At 40.6% G+C, this 13,971-nt stretch overlaps 1 protein-coding gene across 8 annotated transcripts in view; it reads left to right on the top strand.

Annotated features, from left to right (window-relative positions):
• Positions 1 to 13,971, top strand: part of Apbb2 (amyloid beta precursor protein binding family B member 2) — a 336,129-nt gene that overhangs the window by 57,193 nt on the left and 264,965 nt on the right. For all 8 annotated transcript variants that reach the window (XM_071614247.1, XM_071614246.1, XM_071614250.1 and 5 more), the window contains one exon: positions 9,805 to 9,960. The gene's annotated coding sequence lies outside the window, so the exon portion shown is untranslated. The remainder of the gene's footprint in view (positions 1 to 9,804; positions 9,961 to 13,971) is intronic.

Below are 13,971 nucleotides of genomic sequence, written 5' to 3'. Positions count from 1 at the left end.
AAAACAATGACAAATTTATAGAGTAAATTCAAACAAGACTACAAAACCAATAAAATTCAAGTTAACACTAATTTATTATGACAGATGATTTTGTTTGACTCAAATTAAATCTCTCTTGGAAAATGTGATTATGTTTCTGACAGCCAAAATGCCAGCTCCTCTGAGATCCCTGTGTAACTCAACTGTCCTTCCATGTCCCCGTGGTCTAAGCTTCCTTCATGTGAAGCATCTTCATTGAGCAGAATGCCTGATTCAGGCTTTAGATCTGCTTCTTTTATTTTTATTTGACCTTGATGATTAAAATTATACTAGCAGTGTCAGGATTGGAAGCATCAATACAAATCCATTTTTGATCAAGCAACACCTTAGGACCTAGTGCCTCGTTGCACATGCAGTAGTGGAAGCAAGAGGAGGGTGGTCATTGGAACCAACAATTTTGGGTTGAAGATTTGGGCAAGAGTAAATAGCAAACTATGCAACAAAGGAGGAAAAGTAGGTTTTGGGGGAAATGATAATTAGTTCAAGACTAGTATTGCTTATGTTTCTAGCAGGATGGTGGACTAGATACTATCACACGCTTCCCCACTATATTCTGGGTAAAACCTTTTTAATGTACCTCTGGGATTAAAGGAACTAAGACAGTTCCAGAGTCTCCCACTTCATTCAGATCAGCCAACCCTCACAGGGAAAGGTAAGATTGAAGCTGGTGCTTTAGGTAGAGATAAACACAAAAGACAAGTTGCCTCAAGAGCAAATGCTGCTGTCACTGCTAGGCTTGGAGACTAAGCCATGGGTGCAGGTAGCAGAGCTGCGTTCCACTAGGAACTGTAAAAAGAACCAGAGTGGCTCCAAGGAGATGGTGTTCTTTGGCTTCTGGGCAGAAGCAAATGCTCAACCTTTTTGAAAGAACGTGTCTTACTCAGTTTAACCAAATATGAGTTCAGAATCAAAGATCTTCAATCCTTCTAGAAAACAAGAAACCAGAAATGAGTAAGAAAAACAATAAATTTAGAATCCAGAGGACTTTAGATGTTAGAATTATCTGATACTATATTTGAAGTATTTTAATAAATCAAATAAGTGCCACTAGCATGGGATATAAAAATTGATGAGGCATGAACTGGGGGTGTGGCTCAGTGGTAGAGCCTGGGCTCAGAGTGTGTGGGGCCCTGGGTTTAATCCCCAGCACCAGACCAAACCAACATACATACAAAACACTCAACTGTTTGTAACAACGGAAACTAAAAACTAAATAAATTAGAGCAGGAATTCAACTGAAGAGGGAATTAATGAACTGGAGAAAAGGCTTGAAGAAATTAATAGAACATAGCATAGAAGGGAGGAAAAAAACAAAACAAAACATGCAAGTGTAGTTGGAGGATGTAAGGGCCACAGTGAGGTCTCTTCAGGGTCCCAGAAGATAATAAGAGCAAATGGAGGGCAGTAATATTTAAAGATTTAATCTATGAATAATTTCCAGAGAGTTTATGAAGGATGTAAATGACCAGCATTTCTTAAATTCAAGTAACTTATGGGCAGAACAGAGAAGCACTGCAGCCTGGGGTTGTAGTTCAGGGGTAGAGTGCTTGCTGAGCATGCATGAAGTCCTCAGTACAATCACCAGCTGCAGAAGACAAAACAAAACAACAACAACAACAAAAACCAAACAACAACAAGAAAACTAAAAGAAAATACAAATTATATGCCAGCAGAACTGTCATTCAAGAAAAAACTAAAATATGCTTTCGGAAAAAATTTCAACTTTTTACCACATTGGAAATTAGCTAGGAAACTTAAACGATGTATTTCAGGAAGAAGAAAGTGATGTCAGAGACAGGGCTCAGATGCAGAGGAGGACGGTGAACAAAGAAGCTAGTACACATGTAGGTACATTTCATTCATTAAAATTAAAGTCGAAACCTTAGTTCCTCTGCCATACTAGGCACTTTCCAAGGCACAAGTGGCTAGTGGCTGCTGTATGGTACAGCACAGGTACGGAGCATTCTCATCATGGAAGAGGGTTCTGTTGGCAGCGCTGTCGCAGGGCAATGGAAGGGGACACACACTGAGATAACCTCTGCTGCATGCTGACTCTTGAGATGCTGTCATTCGAAAGGACCACTTTCTACTTTAGTATTTTTAAGAAAAACATTGCCAATTTTCTTAAGATAGCACTTTTTATAAGACATCTCAATATTACTCGTGTGAAAATGGGAAGAAGTGGGCCTGTAGGGACAGATGCTACATGGGTTAGAGCATGAGGGGCACAGGAGCCCGGGAGCTGTGGTGCAGGCAATACATAGAGGGGGCAACAGAAGTCCGGCCTGGAGACAGGATGCTGCTTTGGGATCTTTTTGGGATATTTCAATAGATGTTTGATGAGAGAGTGGGTGCTGTGCCAACGGGTAGATGGGAGCCATCAGAATATACTTGATAACAGAGTCCAGCGATGTGGTTGAAGTCACTTACAAAAGGTGTGTTTGAGGCATGAAAAGGGTTGGCATGAAGCTTTTCAAACACCTTGATGATCTAGTGGTCAGAGAAAGGAACCCAAGATGGAGTCTGGAAAGAGCTTTCTGAGAGGAGGAGGAGAATCAGAGCTCAGACCTCCAGGTAGTGAGGAGGTGAGACGTTGCAGAGACTGCCTAAGATCAGGCATGTGTGTTGCTGCAGTAAACAGCTTGCTTTCCTTGTAAGAAGTCCTGAAAATCACAGAGCCTTCAAGAATTATTTCTGCAAGACATTTGGGATGATTTCATGAAGCAGGTAAAAATTGGGGTGGGCCTTGAAGCTATAATTGATATATCAGAGTAGTCATGGTGGTAGTAGGACAGTCTAGACAGAGGAGTCACACTCCCAGCATGGGGCTGTGAAAAGGTGTTGGCCTTGGCAATAATTTCCAATAATCTGGCTTCACCGTGTCCAGCTTCCTTCTAGGTAAACATCTAGAGTTGATAAAGCAGCTCTATTTATATTCTGATAGCAGTAGTATACCTTTTATGGATCTTAAGTTGATTCTCTCTCTTGCTCTTTTTATTCTCACCCCGCCCTCAGTGCTGGGGATCAAACCCAGAGCCCTCTTCATGCCAGGGCTCTCCCCTCCTGAAGTACACAGAAGAACTGCAGACCTGACCAAGTACTTCCCCAATGCTCTAAATAGATTATGTTTAATATAGGATTTCACAACATCTTTATAAGTTATAAAACACTACTGAATTTGGAGATTTATATTCTGTATTTAAAACCTTAATGTGTGTCATATGTTAAGATGAGTAGTCATGTGACATCCTTAGAATACAGTAGAAAAGACATGATAGCTTCCTAAAGTTCACCAGATCAGAGTGTTAAGAAAATATGGGGCAGCTAAGACCTGGATTAAAATCCAGGCCCTTGGGCTGGGGTGGTGGCTCAGTGGTTGAGCGCTTGCCTGGCATGTGTGGGGCACTGGGTTTGATCCTTAGCACCACATAAAAAAAATAAAATAAAGATATTGTGTCCATCTACAACTAAGAAAACATTAAAAAAAAAAAAAAAAAAAAATCCAGGCCCTTGGGCTGCGGTTGTGGCTCTGTGGCAGAGCCCTTGCCTAGCATGTGTGAGGCACCAGGTTCAATTCTCGACACCAAGTATCAATAAATAAAATAAACACTAAAACATTGACAACTAAAAAAGTTTTTTAAAAAATTCAGGCACTTAATTTTTTATTTTTTTAATATAAAATAAAATTTTTTTCTATTTCCATTTTTTTTTATTGGTGCATTATGGTTGTATATAATGGTGAGTTTCGTTGTCACGTATTGGCATCAGGTCTTTAATTTAAAGGCCATGTAACACCAATCAGATTATTGAACTTCTCTACGCTTCAGATTTCTCCTTGAAAACAAGCATAGAAATAACAGTTTCTGCCTCAGGATGAATGTGAAGATTAATGGAAAACACTTAGCCAAACAGTTGTCTGTTATTAAAAATATTCCATTCCTCTTCAGTAAGTAAATACAGTAAAGCAGTGGTTCCCATGGCTGTGCATCAGCATCATTTGGGGACAATTAAAATAATAATTAAAAAAAATTCCCAGATGCTACCCCAGGCCTGCTATGTCAGAGAACTTGGCTTTGTATTTTTTTTTTTTGTAGGAAAAATCAGTTTCAGAACCCTTGCTCTGGACTCAAGTAGCATTTGGTGTCACTTTTACTTGGGTATTGACTGTCTTCCTTGCTATGCATTTGGAACACCGGCTCTGAGTATCTGTTGTGTGTTTAAGTTATTAGTCCCAGAGATTAATATGTGGCTCTCAGTCCCATACCTTTCTTTCTCTTTCTCACCCTTCACCAGCCCCTTTCCTTCCATCCCATATTGAATTTTGGGACAGCAGGGTGGATTATGTCCTGGACAGCCTGGTTCTCAGGACTTCTTAAAATTAAATAAAGCTTTTTTTTTTTTTTAAATAGAAACTTTGCTGAGACAGACATTTGGCATGTTAAAATTGAACTTGAGCTTAGTTTCTAAAATAAATATTTCAGACTTTTTTTTTTTTAACTCTGGAAAAATGCAGGAAATGCTTCTAAAATAACTGATATTCCCCTTGTTAAAGCTGGGGTTGTTATTGGCCAGATTCCAGCATGTGTTCTTTTTCCTTGGGGGGGGGGGAGTGTGGGGAGCGCGCTGCTCCATGCCAAGACACACACAGGCTGTAATCCCTCAAATCTACAAGTGCCTTTCATACAGGGGCAGTTATTTGGTACATTGTAAAATGTGGCCTGGAGATTAAAATAAGAAATAAAATGTTTACTGCATTTTCCTTGAAGGTTTGTGTATGGAGACTTTGATTAAAAAAAAAAATTACACTATTATATTGCCACAGAAGCAGCATGGCTTCTTGTGTGTATTTAGTACATCTATTTTACATTTCATGTGGATGAAGAATGACTGAAATATCAGCTACATTAGGCAAAAGCTTTGTGTAGCACCAAATCTCCAGCTTCTAGAATGGTACCTGGCACATAGTGATTGTTCCATAAAAACCTACTAAATGAATGACCTAACAGTTAAATAACTGAAATGAACAATCAAATCTATTTTTTTTTCAGTGATGACTTTTCTTTTTTTAAAAAATATATTTTTTTTAGATATTGATGGACCTTTATTTATTTTTATGTGGTGCTGAGAATCGAACCCAGTGCCTCACACCTGCTGGGCAAGTGCTCCACCACTGAGCCACAATCCCAGTTACAGTGATGACCCATCTTATGGACTTGTTGCAACGGTGACACTGGTGTTTGTCTGGTGGTCTGATAAGTTGCTGCCTGCTGTTCCCAGGTCTGTGCCTCTGCACAGATCCAGCCTCGCTCAGTGCAGGTCTGCCTGGAGGAACCTGTGTCTCCTTCATTCACGGAACCATTGCAGGCAGCATGGTACTTTCTTAGTTAATATTTGTTGGATGGATGCATGGTGGGCTGTAGTTTTATGATCGTTCCTAGTTGGTTTCCACGAGGTTGACTGATGATGCCTTCCCAGTTTGACATTCGATGGGACAAAGATAAAAGAGGCTAAGTGAGCTACCTCAGAAAGCCTTGGGTCGAAGGTAGCAGAGCTGGAACCACCATCTCTGAATCTGTTGCTTTCTTCCTCCCTTGTTCTAGAAGGGCCTTTAGAATATTAATGAACATTAGTTTTTCCCCTCTGAACAGTTGAGACCCTCTTTACTTGAGAGTGTGACCGGAAAATGTCCTATGTGCAGGTTTTTCCCAAACTGCTGTCCTCATCTTCAGCCACAAAGTTTATTAGGTGCTGGTTTGGGTCATTCACAGTGGTCCTTTTTCAGTTACTTGTGATGAGAGCCTGATAGATTTTTAGGGGGAAAAAAATGTTTTTAAAACTAGCTCTCATTCTTTTAAACAATTTATATTCTTCTTTCTTCTAAATGCTTGAAGATGTAAATTTGTCAATAGTATAATCTAAGTTATTAAAATAAATTTCATAGCTGTGAGAGAAGTATTCTCTAATATATTTTTTCTTTCTTGTTTGCCTAGTCATCCATCTATCTATCTATCTATCTATCTATCTATCGGCTGGGGATTGAACCCAGGCTCTTGCTCATGCGGGGTAAGTGCTCTACCACTGAGCTACATCCCCAGCCCTTGCCTGGTCATTTTGATGTAAAAATTCCAGCAGAGTTGAATTGATCCAATGGATATTTCTGGAATGGGCTCAGGAAGCAGAAACCTTCTCTGTGATAATAGAAAATGTTGGCCAAACATGTAAGGTTCTCAAATGGCAGCACCTTGCCAAAGCCACGATCTGGAGCCAAGGTTCTGAGTAATGAAGGATTTCAAAATCTATGAAGCTAATTCTCATTCCTATTTACCCTTTTATTGAGAAAGATAATTTGGTGGTTTCAGCAAGATTTCGTCCAGTGTGGGGTTGGTAGGTCAGAGTTTATTCTATCAGACTGCTCAATTTGAACTTACAGTCATTATCTTACGGATGACTTTAAAGAGTTGGCTGAACAATGCTCACAATGCTCTGATTTTGTTGTGAAGTCTCAATAAGAATTGAATTCCTTTTGCCCGCTGTGGACAGTCGCCTGTAGTGTTGGAACTGAGCCACAGGAGGGGTGGTACCACAGCTTGTATTGTGGGCCCTCCAGGGTCTAGGCATGGAAATATATGGCGGGGACTTTAAGAGCGGTTTGGGGTGGAAAGAAAGCCTTTTCTCTTTGCAGCCGGTGCCTGCCTCCTCAGCCAGGGCTGGACAGAGCCATTGTGAGTGTGCAGGCTGTTACAAAGCTGGATCCCATCATCCCTGATGCGGCTGTACCCGCCTTTGTTGTCCTGGTGCACAGTGGGGAGAGGCGGGTTTGAGTTTGCCATTGCCATCTGTCCTCTGCTTCCCTTGCTGTTCAGGCTTAGTCACATTTTATGACTTAGGTTTCTGATTCGTGTGACCTGGGCACTGTAAGAAAGAACTGGAGGTGAGCACTGTTTCAGAGAAAAAAATTATGAAGGAAAAAAAAAAAAAACAAACTCTGCTCATTTTCTAAGATTGTATAAAGCGTAAGATGTGAAGCATCAGGATTATTTTCACTCTTTAGTGACTTGTTTTCTGAATTTTCAAAACTGCTGACATCCTCCCCTTGGGTCACCTTTGTAGAAGTAAGAGGCCAGGACTTGATGCTGTAGGTCAGTCAGGTGACTCTCATGGATAAGCGTGAGCCTTTCCTGTCTCTTACAGGTGGCTTGGCACAGGTATAGTTTTATCCTGTTGAAAACCTTTTGTCCCACTCTGAGCAGGGGGACGGAGCTGCTATCAACAGGACCAGTAGCAGGACTTTCCATGTGATAGGCAGTTTCTGTTGAGGACACCTGCTACCAGGCACAGTGCAGCCATTGTTTCTTTTGTTGAATGCATTCTGGGCAGGGCCATGTCTATTAGCCTGGGGTTGGGTTTTCACTGTTTTTCCTGTCTGCGTTTCAGTTTTGGTAGAACAGATTTCTGTCTGTTCTGCAGGTTTTGCTGATGTGAATTTAATATGTGTGTGTGTGTGTGTGTGTGTGTGAGAGAGAGATTCATACAAATGCTATCTCCGAGGGTGCATGTTGAGAAGTTGGGGTGGAAGGAGAGCTTATCAGAGAGGAGGCAGGTGATCTGGACTCGCACTTCTGCTTCCTGGCTGTGTGACTGAGGGAAAAAGCATTTTACTTCTCTGGGCATGGTCTTCTTGGAGTGATAGATTGCCATGGTCCCCACTACCCTATGCTTTGTGTATTTTGGGATGCTAAGAGGATCAGAAGGGAGGCAGGTGTGGCCAAGGGCCCTGCTCCTGCGGAACCAGTAAGTAACCCCAGGGGGAGCTCTTTTAGTTAGGTGACAGTTGTATGGCCTTGCCAGGGATAGGTTTCAATGTGATCTCTGTGGCAAGTTTGCAAAACTAAAGAAAAAGATTTTTTTTCCACAATTCTAGGCAAAGTGTCCACTTTCAATCCTGAGTTATTAAAATTAATAACTGGACACTGGAGTCTGAACTTCTAAATTAAGAACTATATTTTGAGTGTCACTTTGCAGAGTGTCAAAAGTGTTTTAGAATTTTTTTGGATTAAAAAAAAAAAAATACCTTCATGAACAGCCATGCTGGGGAAAGCACCCAAGTCTAAATGCAGGATTTGTCTGTTTCTTTATACACATACCCTGAAGATGATTTTACATAATATTTTTGTGCATGAAACAAAGTTTCATAGTATAGAATTTCCTACTTGTGTGTCTTGTTGGCACTCAGAGTTTCAGATTTTGTAGCATTTGGGATTTGGGAATTTTTGAATTGATGATGCTTACCCTGGACTGACTTAAGTTAAACCATGCTTCTTCATTTATTAGCTCTTATTATTCAGACAAGAGGCAACCTACAGATGAGGCTAATATGGCATAGATATCCTGTTTTTGTTTTGTATTCCCATACTCTTAAAAAAAAGCCCTTATTTAAAAATCTCAGTTGTACAAGCAATATATATTAATTGTAGAAAATTTGGAAAGAACCCAAAAGGAAATACATGTGGCTTCCAGACGTGTAATTTTGCACACTTTGGTGTCCTTAGTTTATACATACCCAGTTTGTAGAATGAAACTGGGACCCTACTATATAATATAAAACTTGATATCTTTCCTTTTTTCTGGATGTGTTCCTTTCATGAGGGTTTTTGAAACGGAGGTTTCAAACAAAGGCAGAGATTAATGAAATATTATGTTTGGCGTGCTTATTACAGGGACTGTTTTGACTTACAGAATTAGAATTGTGGACCAGTATCTGAAAATAACATTTGTCCTGTTCCCTCTTGAACAGGCTTTCAATATTTGGCATGTGTAAACATCATAACCATTACTATAACTGACAAACGAAGATTTCTTCATCCATCAGCTCTTACAATCTATTCCTTTCTCTCATTTGTGTTTCTGTGTCAGCATTGCTGGCTGCAGCACCAGCAAGCATGTCATTTTAACAGTGTACTCCTGGATGCCCCGATTCCTCCAGCTGAAGCTATCCAGTGTGGGCAAGGCCACACGTTTGGCAGCAGGGTGGTGAAGAGATTCCTTTTCCCAGATATATTGTACATCTGATAATATTTACGATTTAACTTGTTGAGTATTGGTTTAGAAATGAAAGATCATTAGTTTCCCCTTTGGATTATTTAGCCTGTAAAATTTTCTGTTACAACGTCCACACTGCATTGTAAATATATTCTAAATCCTGGACCACATTAGAATTTTTTTTTTTTTTTAATGGTCTCCACCACTGTGTCTTTTGGTGGTGTCCTTTGAAGTCCTGAAATGTTTTCATGTTTGATTGAGATTAAATCTGGGTTTCATTTTACTTTTTGAAACATATTGAGCAAGTTAATTTTCTGTTTGAGTTCCTAAGGGGAATGACTCCAGGCCTCTGTGTCCCAAGAATTCCGACTGAGCCTTGCCAGAACATTCCTGTGGTTTTCCATGGGGCAGATCAGTGTGTTCATGAAATTTTAGTTGTAGCTGGTGTTCTCCGTGGTTAATTAAAACATCTGGCTTTTAAATTTTCCACCAACAGAGCATAACTGTGTGGCCAAACCTTTTCAATAATGACTGAATAGTCCAATCCTCCCCTCAGAGGGGCCCGCACGTGTCTTTAGGATACCCTACGCTGTTGTCTCTGTTCGTTAATGATTTTAAACATTTGGAAGGTATTTGAGGCTGTCCTGCCAACTATGTACCCTTGAGAGAGAGGGGCAGTTTGTGAATAAGTGTCCTCATGATGGCTTCTGGCTTCTGCCCCTCCAGGTTGGAGCTGCTGTGGGTGAGTCGCCGCGATTGCCGGCCAAGCATGCTGTGGTCTGATCTGCCCAGCCGAGGAGCAGAAACATTGGCCGGATGGAAAATCCATAAAAGAAAGCTCTTCTGAAAAGCTGAGACAGACAAGAACTTCCGCAGACTCAGGTTGGTATGCGATAAGAGAAGCTGGATAAAGTACATTGGGTTGATAGGGAAGACTGTTTTGCTCCTTCCATAAGCATTTTTGAGACAAGCCCAAATAATGATCCCTAGGACGTTCCTACCATCGGGTCAGTGGCGCACGGGACAGCTTTCTCTGCCGAGTGTGGTGTTGTCTTCCTTTGTTTCTCTTCCTGTTCTCTCTTCTGTCCCATCTTCTCTTCCATCCTCCCCTCGTCTCCCAGAGAAGAGAAGAAAGAGCCTCCGTCCAAATATGGAAAAAGCCACAAGCAGGGGTCACCCACCACGGCCTCAGTGATCTTGGCTTTGTTTTGGAGAGAAAGCCACATCCTCACTCATGGGCTTGCACTGGTATGTTCAGAAATGTGCGCTCAGTTGTGTTTTCACACTCAGAAAAGTGGGTCATTTCTGTTGGGGTGCTTCTGTCTGTGCCCGACTTGTGTGGCAAGATTTTATACTCTTCTTTCCCCCAAACAAAAGTGACCGACACATTTGTTTTCAGCAGTGTGTGCATTTGACATTAAGATAGTCACAGAGGACAAGAGAAGAGAAATTTCCTGAATGTAATGGGCATTTAAATAAATGCAGAATAGCCTCACTGTGGGCCAGGGGAGCCAGATAGCATCGATAGCCCTTATGTGGCACTAAGGTGGAAGAGAATTCATTTTAGGAAGTGTATTGTGCAGGCCAGACACTACAGACACCAGGTAACTTGCATAGCACATAATAAGCAGTGAACATGTACCTGCTAGGAAGAAGGGAATCAGTGGTCAATGAGAACCATAAAATGGTGAACATCTGCTGCCTTCTCTTACTAAGTCACCCAGATTTTCTCTGGGCAGTTACCCTGGTCTCATTTTCAACCTGTGTAGTTAGAGGAGGTAACCCCTCTGACTTTCTCTTAGGCATAGGCATGTGACATAAATTTGGCCAGCCGCAGTCACAATGGTCAGTTTTTTTATTTTGTTTTTCGGTACTAGGGATTGAACCCAGGTATGCTTAAACTCTGAGCCACATCACCAGCCCTTTTTTATATTTTATTTGGAGACAGGTTTTTTACTGAGTTGCTTTAGGGCCTTGCTAACTTCCTGAGGCTGGCTTTGAACTCATGATCCTCCTGCCTCAGCCTCCTGAGCCACTGGGATTACAGGTGTGTGCCACTACACCTGGCAGTGGTCAGTTTTTTAAACTGACCAGTACTCTCATCCCAGTAATCTATTGGAAAGAAGTTTTTCCTTCCAGTAAGTTTGTTGAGTGGCAGCTGCTAGTGGTAATTTTTGTGTTTATGTGGGTACAACAGTCAACTTTTTGTCACTGTTACCAAAATACCTGAAAAAAACAACTTAGAGGAGGAAAAGTTTATTTTGGCTCATGGTTTCAGAGCTGTTGACTGGCTGTGTTGCCCTGGGCCTGAGGCGAGGCAGAACATGATGGCAGAAGAGCTTGACTTCTCTGCTCCTCTCCTGGTGGCCCTGAAGCAGATTAGGAGGACCCAGGGAGGCAAGATATGATCCCCAAGGACACACCCCCACTGATCTACCTCCTCCAGACTCATCCCACCTGCCTATAGTTACCACCCAATTTGTCCTTTCAAATTACTAATTCATCAAATAATTAATACACTAATTAGGTTATGGCTCTCACAATCTGATCATTTTGCCTGCTCATGCAGGAGATTTTGGGGGGACACCTCATATTCAAACCATAACACTGGAGAAAGACAAGTCACCATAGAAAAAATCAGAATAGGGTGTTGGAAGAAAGCAGCTGAGAGGGAGGAACATGTATGCATATACACATAAACATAGAGACACGTACATACATATTTACACATATGCACACAAACACATGCACATTTATATACATGCATGCACATGCATACACACATACATGCATGCATGCGCACACACATGTACAAACTTTGGTCACCAGTTTAGCCTAAAATCAGCATCTCTCATTACTTGCTGGCCTGGGAGGTAACATACATCCAAAGCCTCCTGATTGGCAGTTGTTTCTAGGTTTGGGCTCTCAATACAATGACTGTGGCATTGGCCTTCCTTCAGAGGTACAGGGTGTGAGGTGCAGGCCAGGAGGTAGCTCACACACCATAGGAGGGTATGTTACTAGAGCCGGAACATAGTTCTGTGGGAGCTGGGGTGGAATTCTGAGTTCTGCTGCATGGTGGAGAGAGTAGCAGAGAGGGCTGTTTACAAAGCAGAAGTGAGATTTAGACTTTAGGAACATTTAAAAAAAAAATCCCTTTAATTCAGTTATTTGCTTTTGAATCTAAAAGAAAGGAGGGCTCTCCAGAACCTATAGTTAAAGCAAATTACAGATAAGGAAGATAATTTCAGAGCATCACTAGTAATAGAATCTTGTTGTTTACTGTAAATACAATTGTTTCAGGAGCAGCCAAATGAGAGCTTGTCAGAAAGCTGCCCAGAGTTTAACACCACAGGGTAATAGCAGCCGCCTCACCGAAACCTCAGTTGGATTTCTGTTCCAAGCAGGTTCCAAGTGCATCAGTGAATTTTCAAGATTTATTTTTCTCTTCTGAATGTTAGATTTTTATTATTATTGAAATTGGAAATTAACATTATTGGCCTATTTAAAAATTCATAGACTTTTTTGTGGGGGAATAGGTTATAGGAAAATTGAGCAGAAAGTATAGAGAGTTTCCGTGTTATCTCCTTTGCATGGTTCCCCTATTATTAATATCTGCATTAGTGTGGCACATTTGTTATAATCAATGAGCTGATATTGATATGTTGTAATTAACTAAAGATTATAATTTATTTTAGGTCCTTTCCTTGTGTTGTATATTCTGTGGGCTTTGCAAAATATCATAGCATGAATCCATCATTATAATATCATACAAAAAAATAGTTTTAATAACTTAGAATGGAACCACCATTTAATCCAGTTATCCCACTACTCAACATACACCCAAAAGACTTAAAATCAGCATACTATAGTGATGTGGCCACATCAATGTGTATAGCAGCTCAATTCCCAATAGCTAAGCTATGGAACCAACCTAGTTTCCTTTCAACAGTTGAATGGATACAGAAAATGTGGTACATATGCGTAGTGGAATATTACTCAGCTATAAAGAAGAACGAAATTGTGGCATTTGCTGGTAAATGGATAGAACTGGAGACTATCATGCTAAAAGAAATAAGCCAATCCCCCAAAACCAAAGGCCATATGTTCTCTCTGATATGCAGATGCTCACATACAATAGGGAGTAGACAAGGTGGAATGAAGGGAAGGGAGGGGAATGGGAATAGGAAAGAGGGTAGAATACATCAGATATAACTTTCCTTTGGTCATGTATGAACACACTACCAGGGAAACTCCATATCATGTACAATCACAAGAATGGTATCCTAATTAGAATAAGTTATATTCCATGTGTGTAGAATATGACAATGTACACTCTACTGTCATATATATCTAGAAAGAATAAAAATTTTTTAAAAAATTAAAAAAAAATAAGTAAAAAGAAATAGTTTTACTGCCATGAAAATCTCCAGTGTTCAGGGGCTGGGGTTTTGGCTCAGAGGTAGAGCGCTCGCCTAGCATGTGCGAGGCCCTGGGTTCAATCCTCAGCACCACATAAAACTAAACAAATAAAACAGAGGTATTGTGTCCAACTACAACTAAAAAATAAATATTAAGAAAAAAATCTCCAGTGTTCTACCCATTCATCCCTCTCCACCTTCCCCTGAATCCCTGATCTTTTTTACCATCTCCAGTTTCCTTTTCCCAGAATGTCATACAGTTGGAATCATACAGTAAGTGGCATTTTCAGATTTGTTTTTCTCACTTAGTGATATTTATTTTAGTTATTTATATGATGGCTTTTATTAATTGGGTTTTGAATGTTGAACCATCCTTTTGATAGGGATTGCACTGAATCCCTATATGTAGAGTTCTGATTTATGAATATGGGATGCTTTTCCATTTTTTAGATGGTCTTTAATTTTTTTCAAC

This window comes from Marmota flaviventris, chromosome 7 (assembly GCF_047511675.1).
Source record: "Marmota flaviventris isolate mMarFla1 chromosome 7, mMarFla1.hap1, whole genome shotgun sequence".
NCBI lineage: Eukaryota > Metazoa > Chordata > Mammalia > Rodentia > Sciuridae > Marmota > Marmota flaviventris.
Note: the sequence above shows the minus strand (reverse complement) of the source record. Positions and strands in the feature narration are given on the sequence as shown.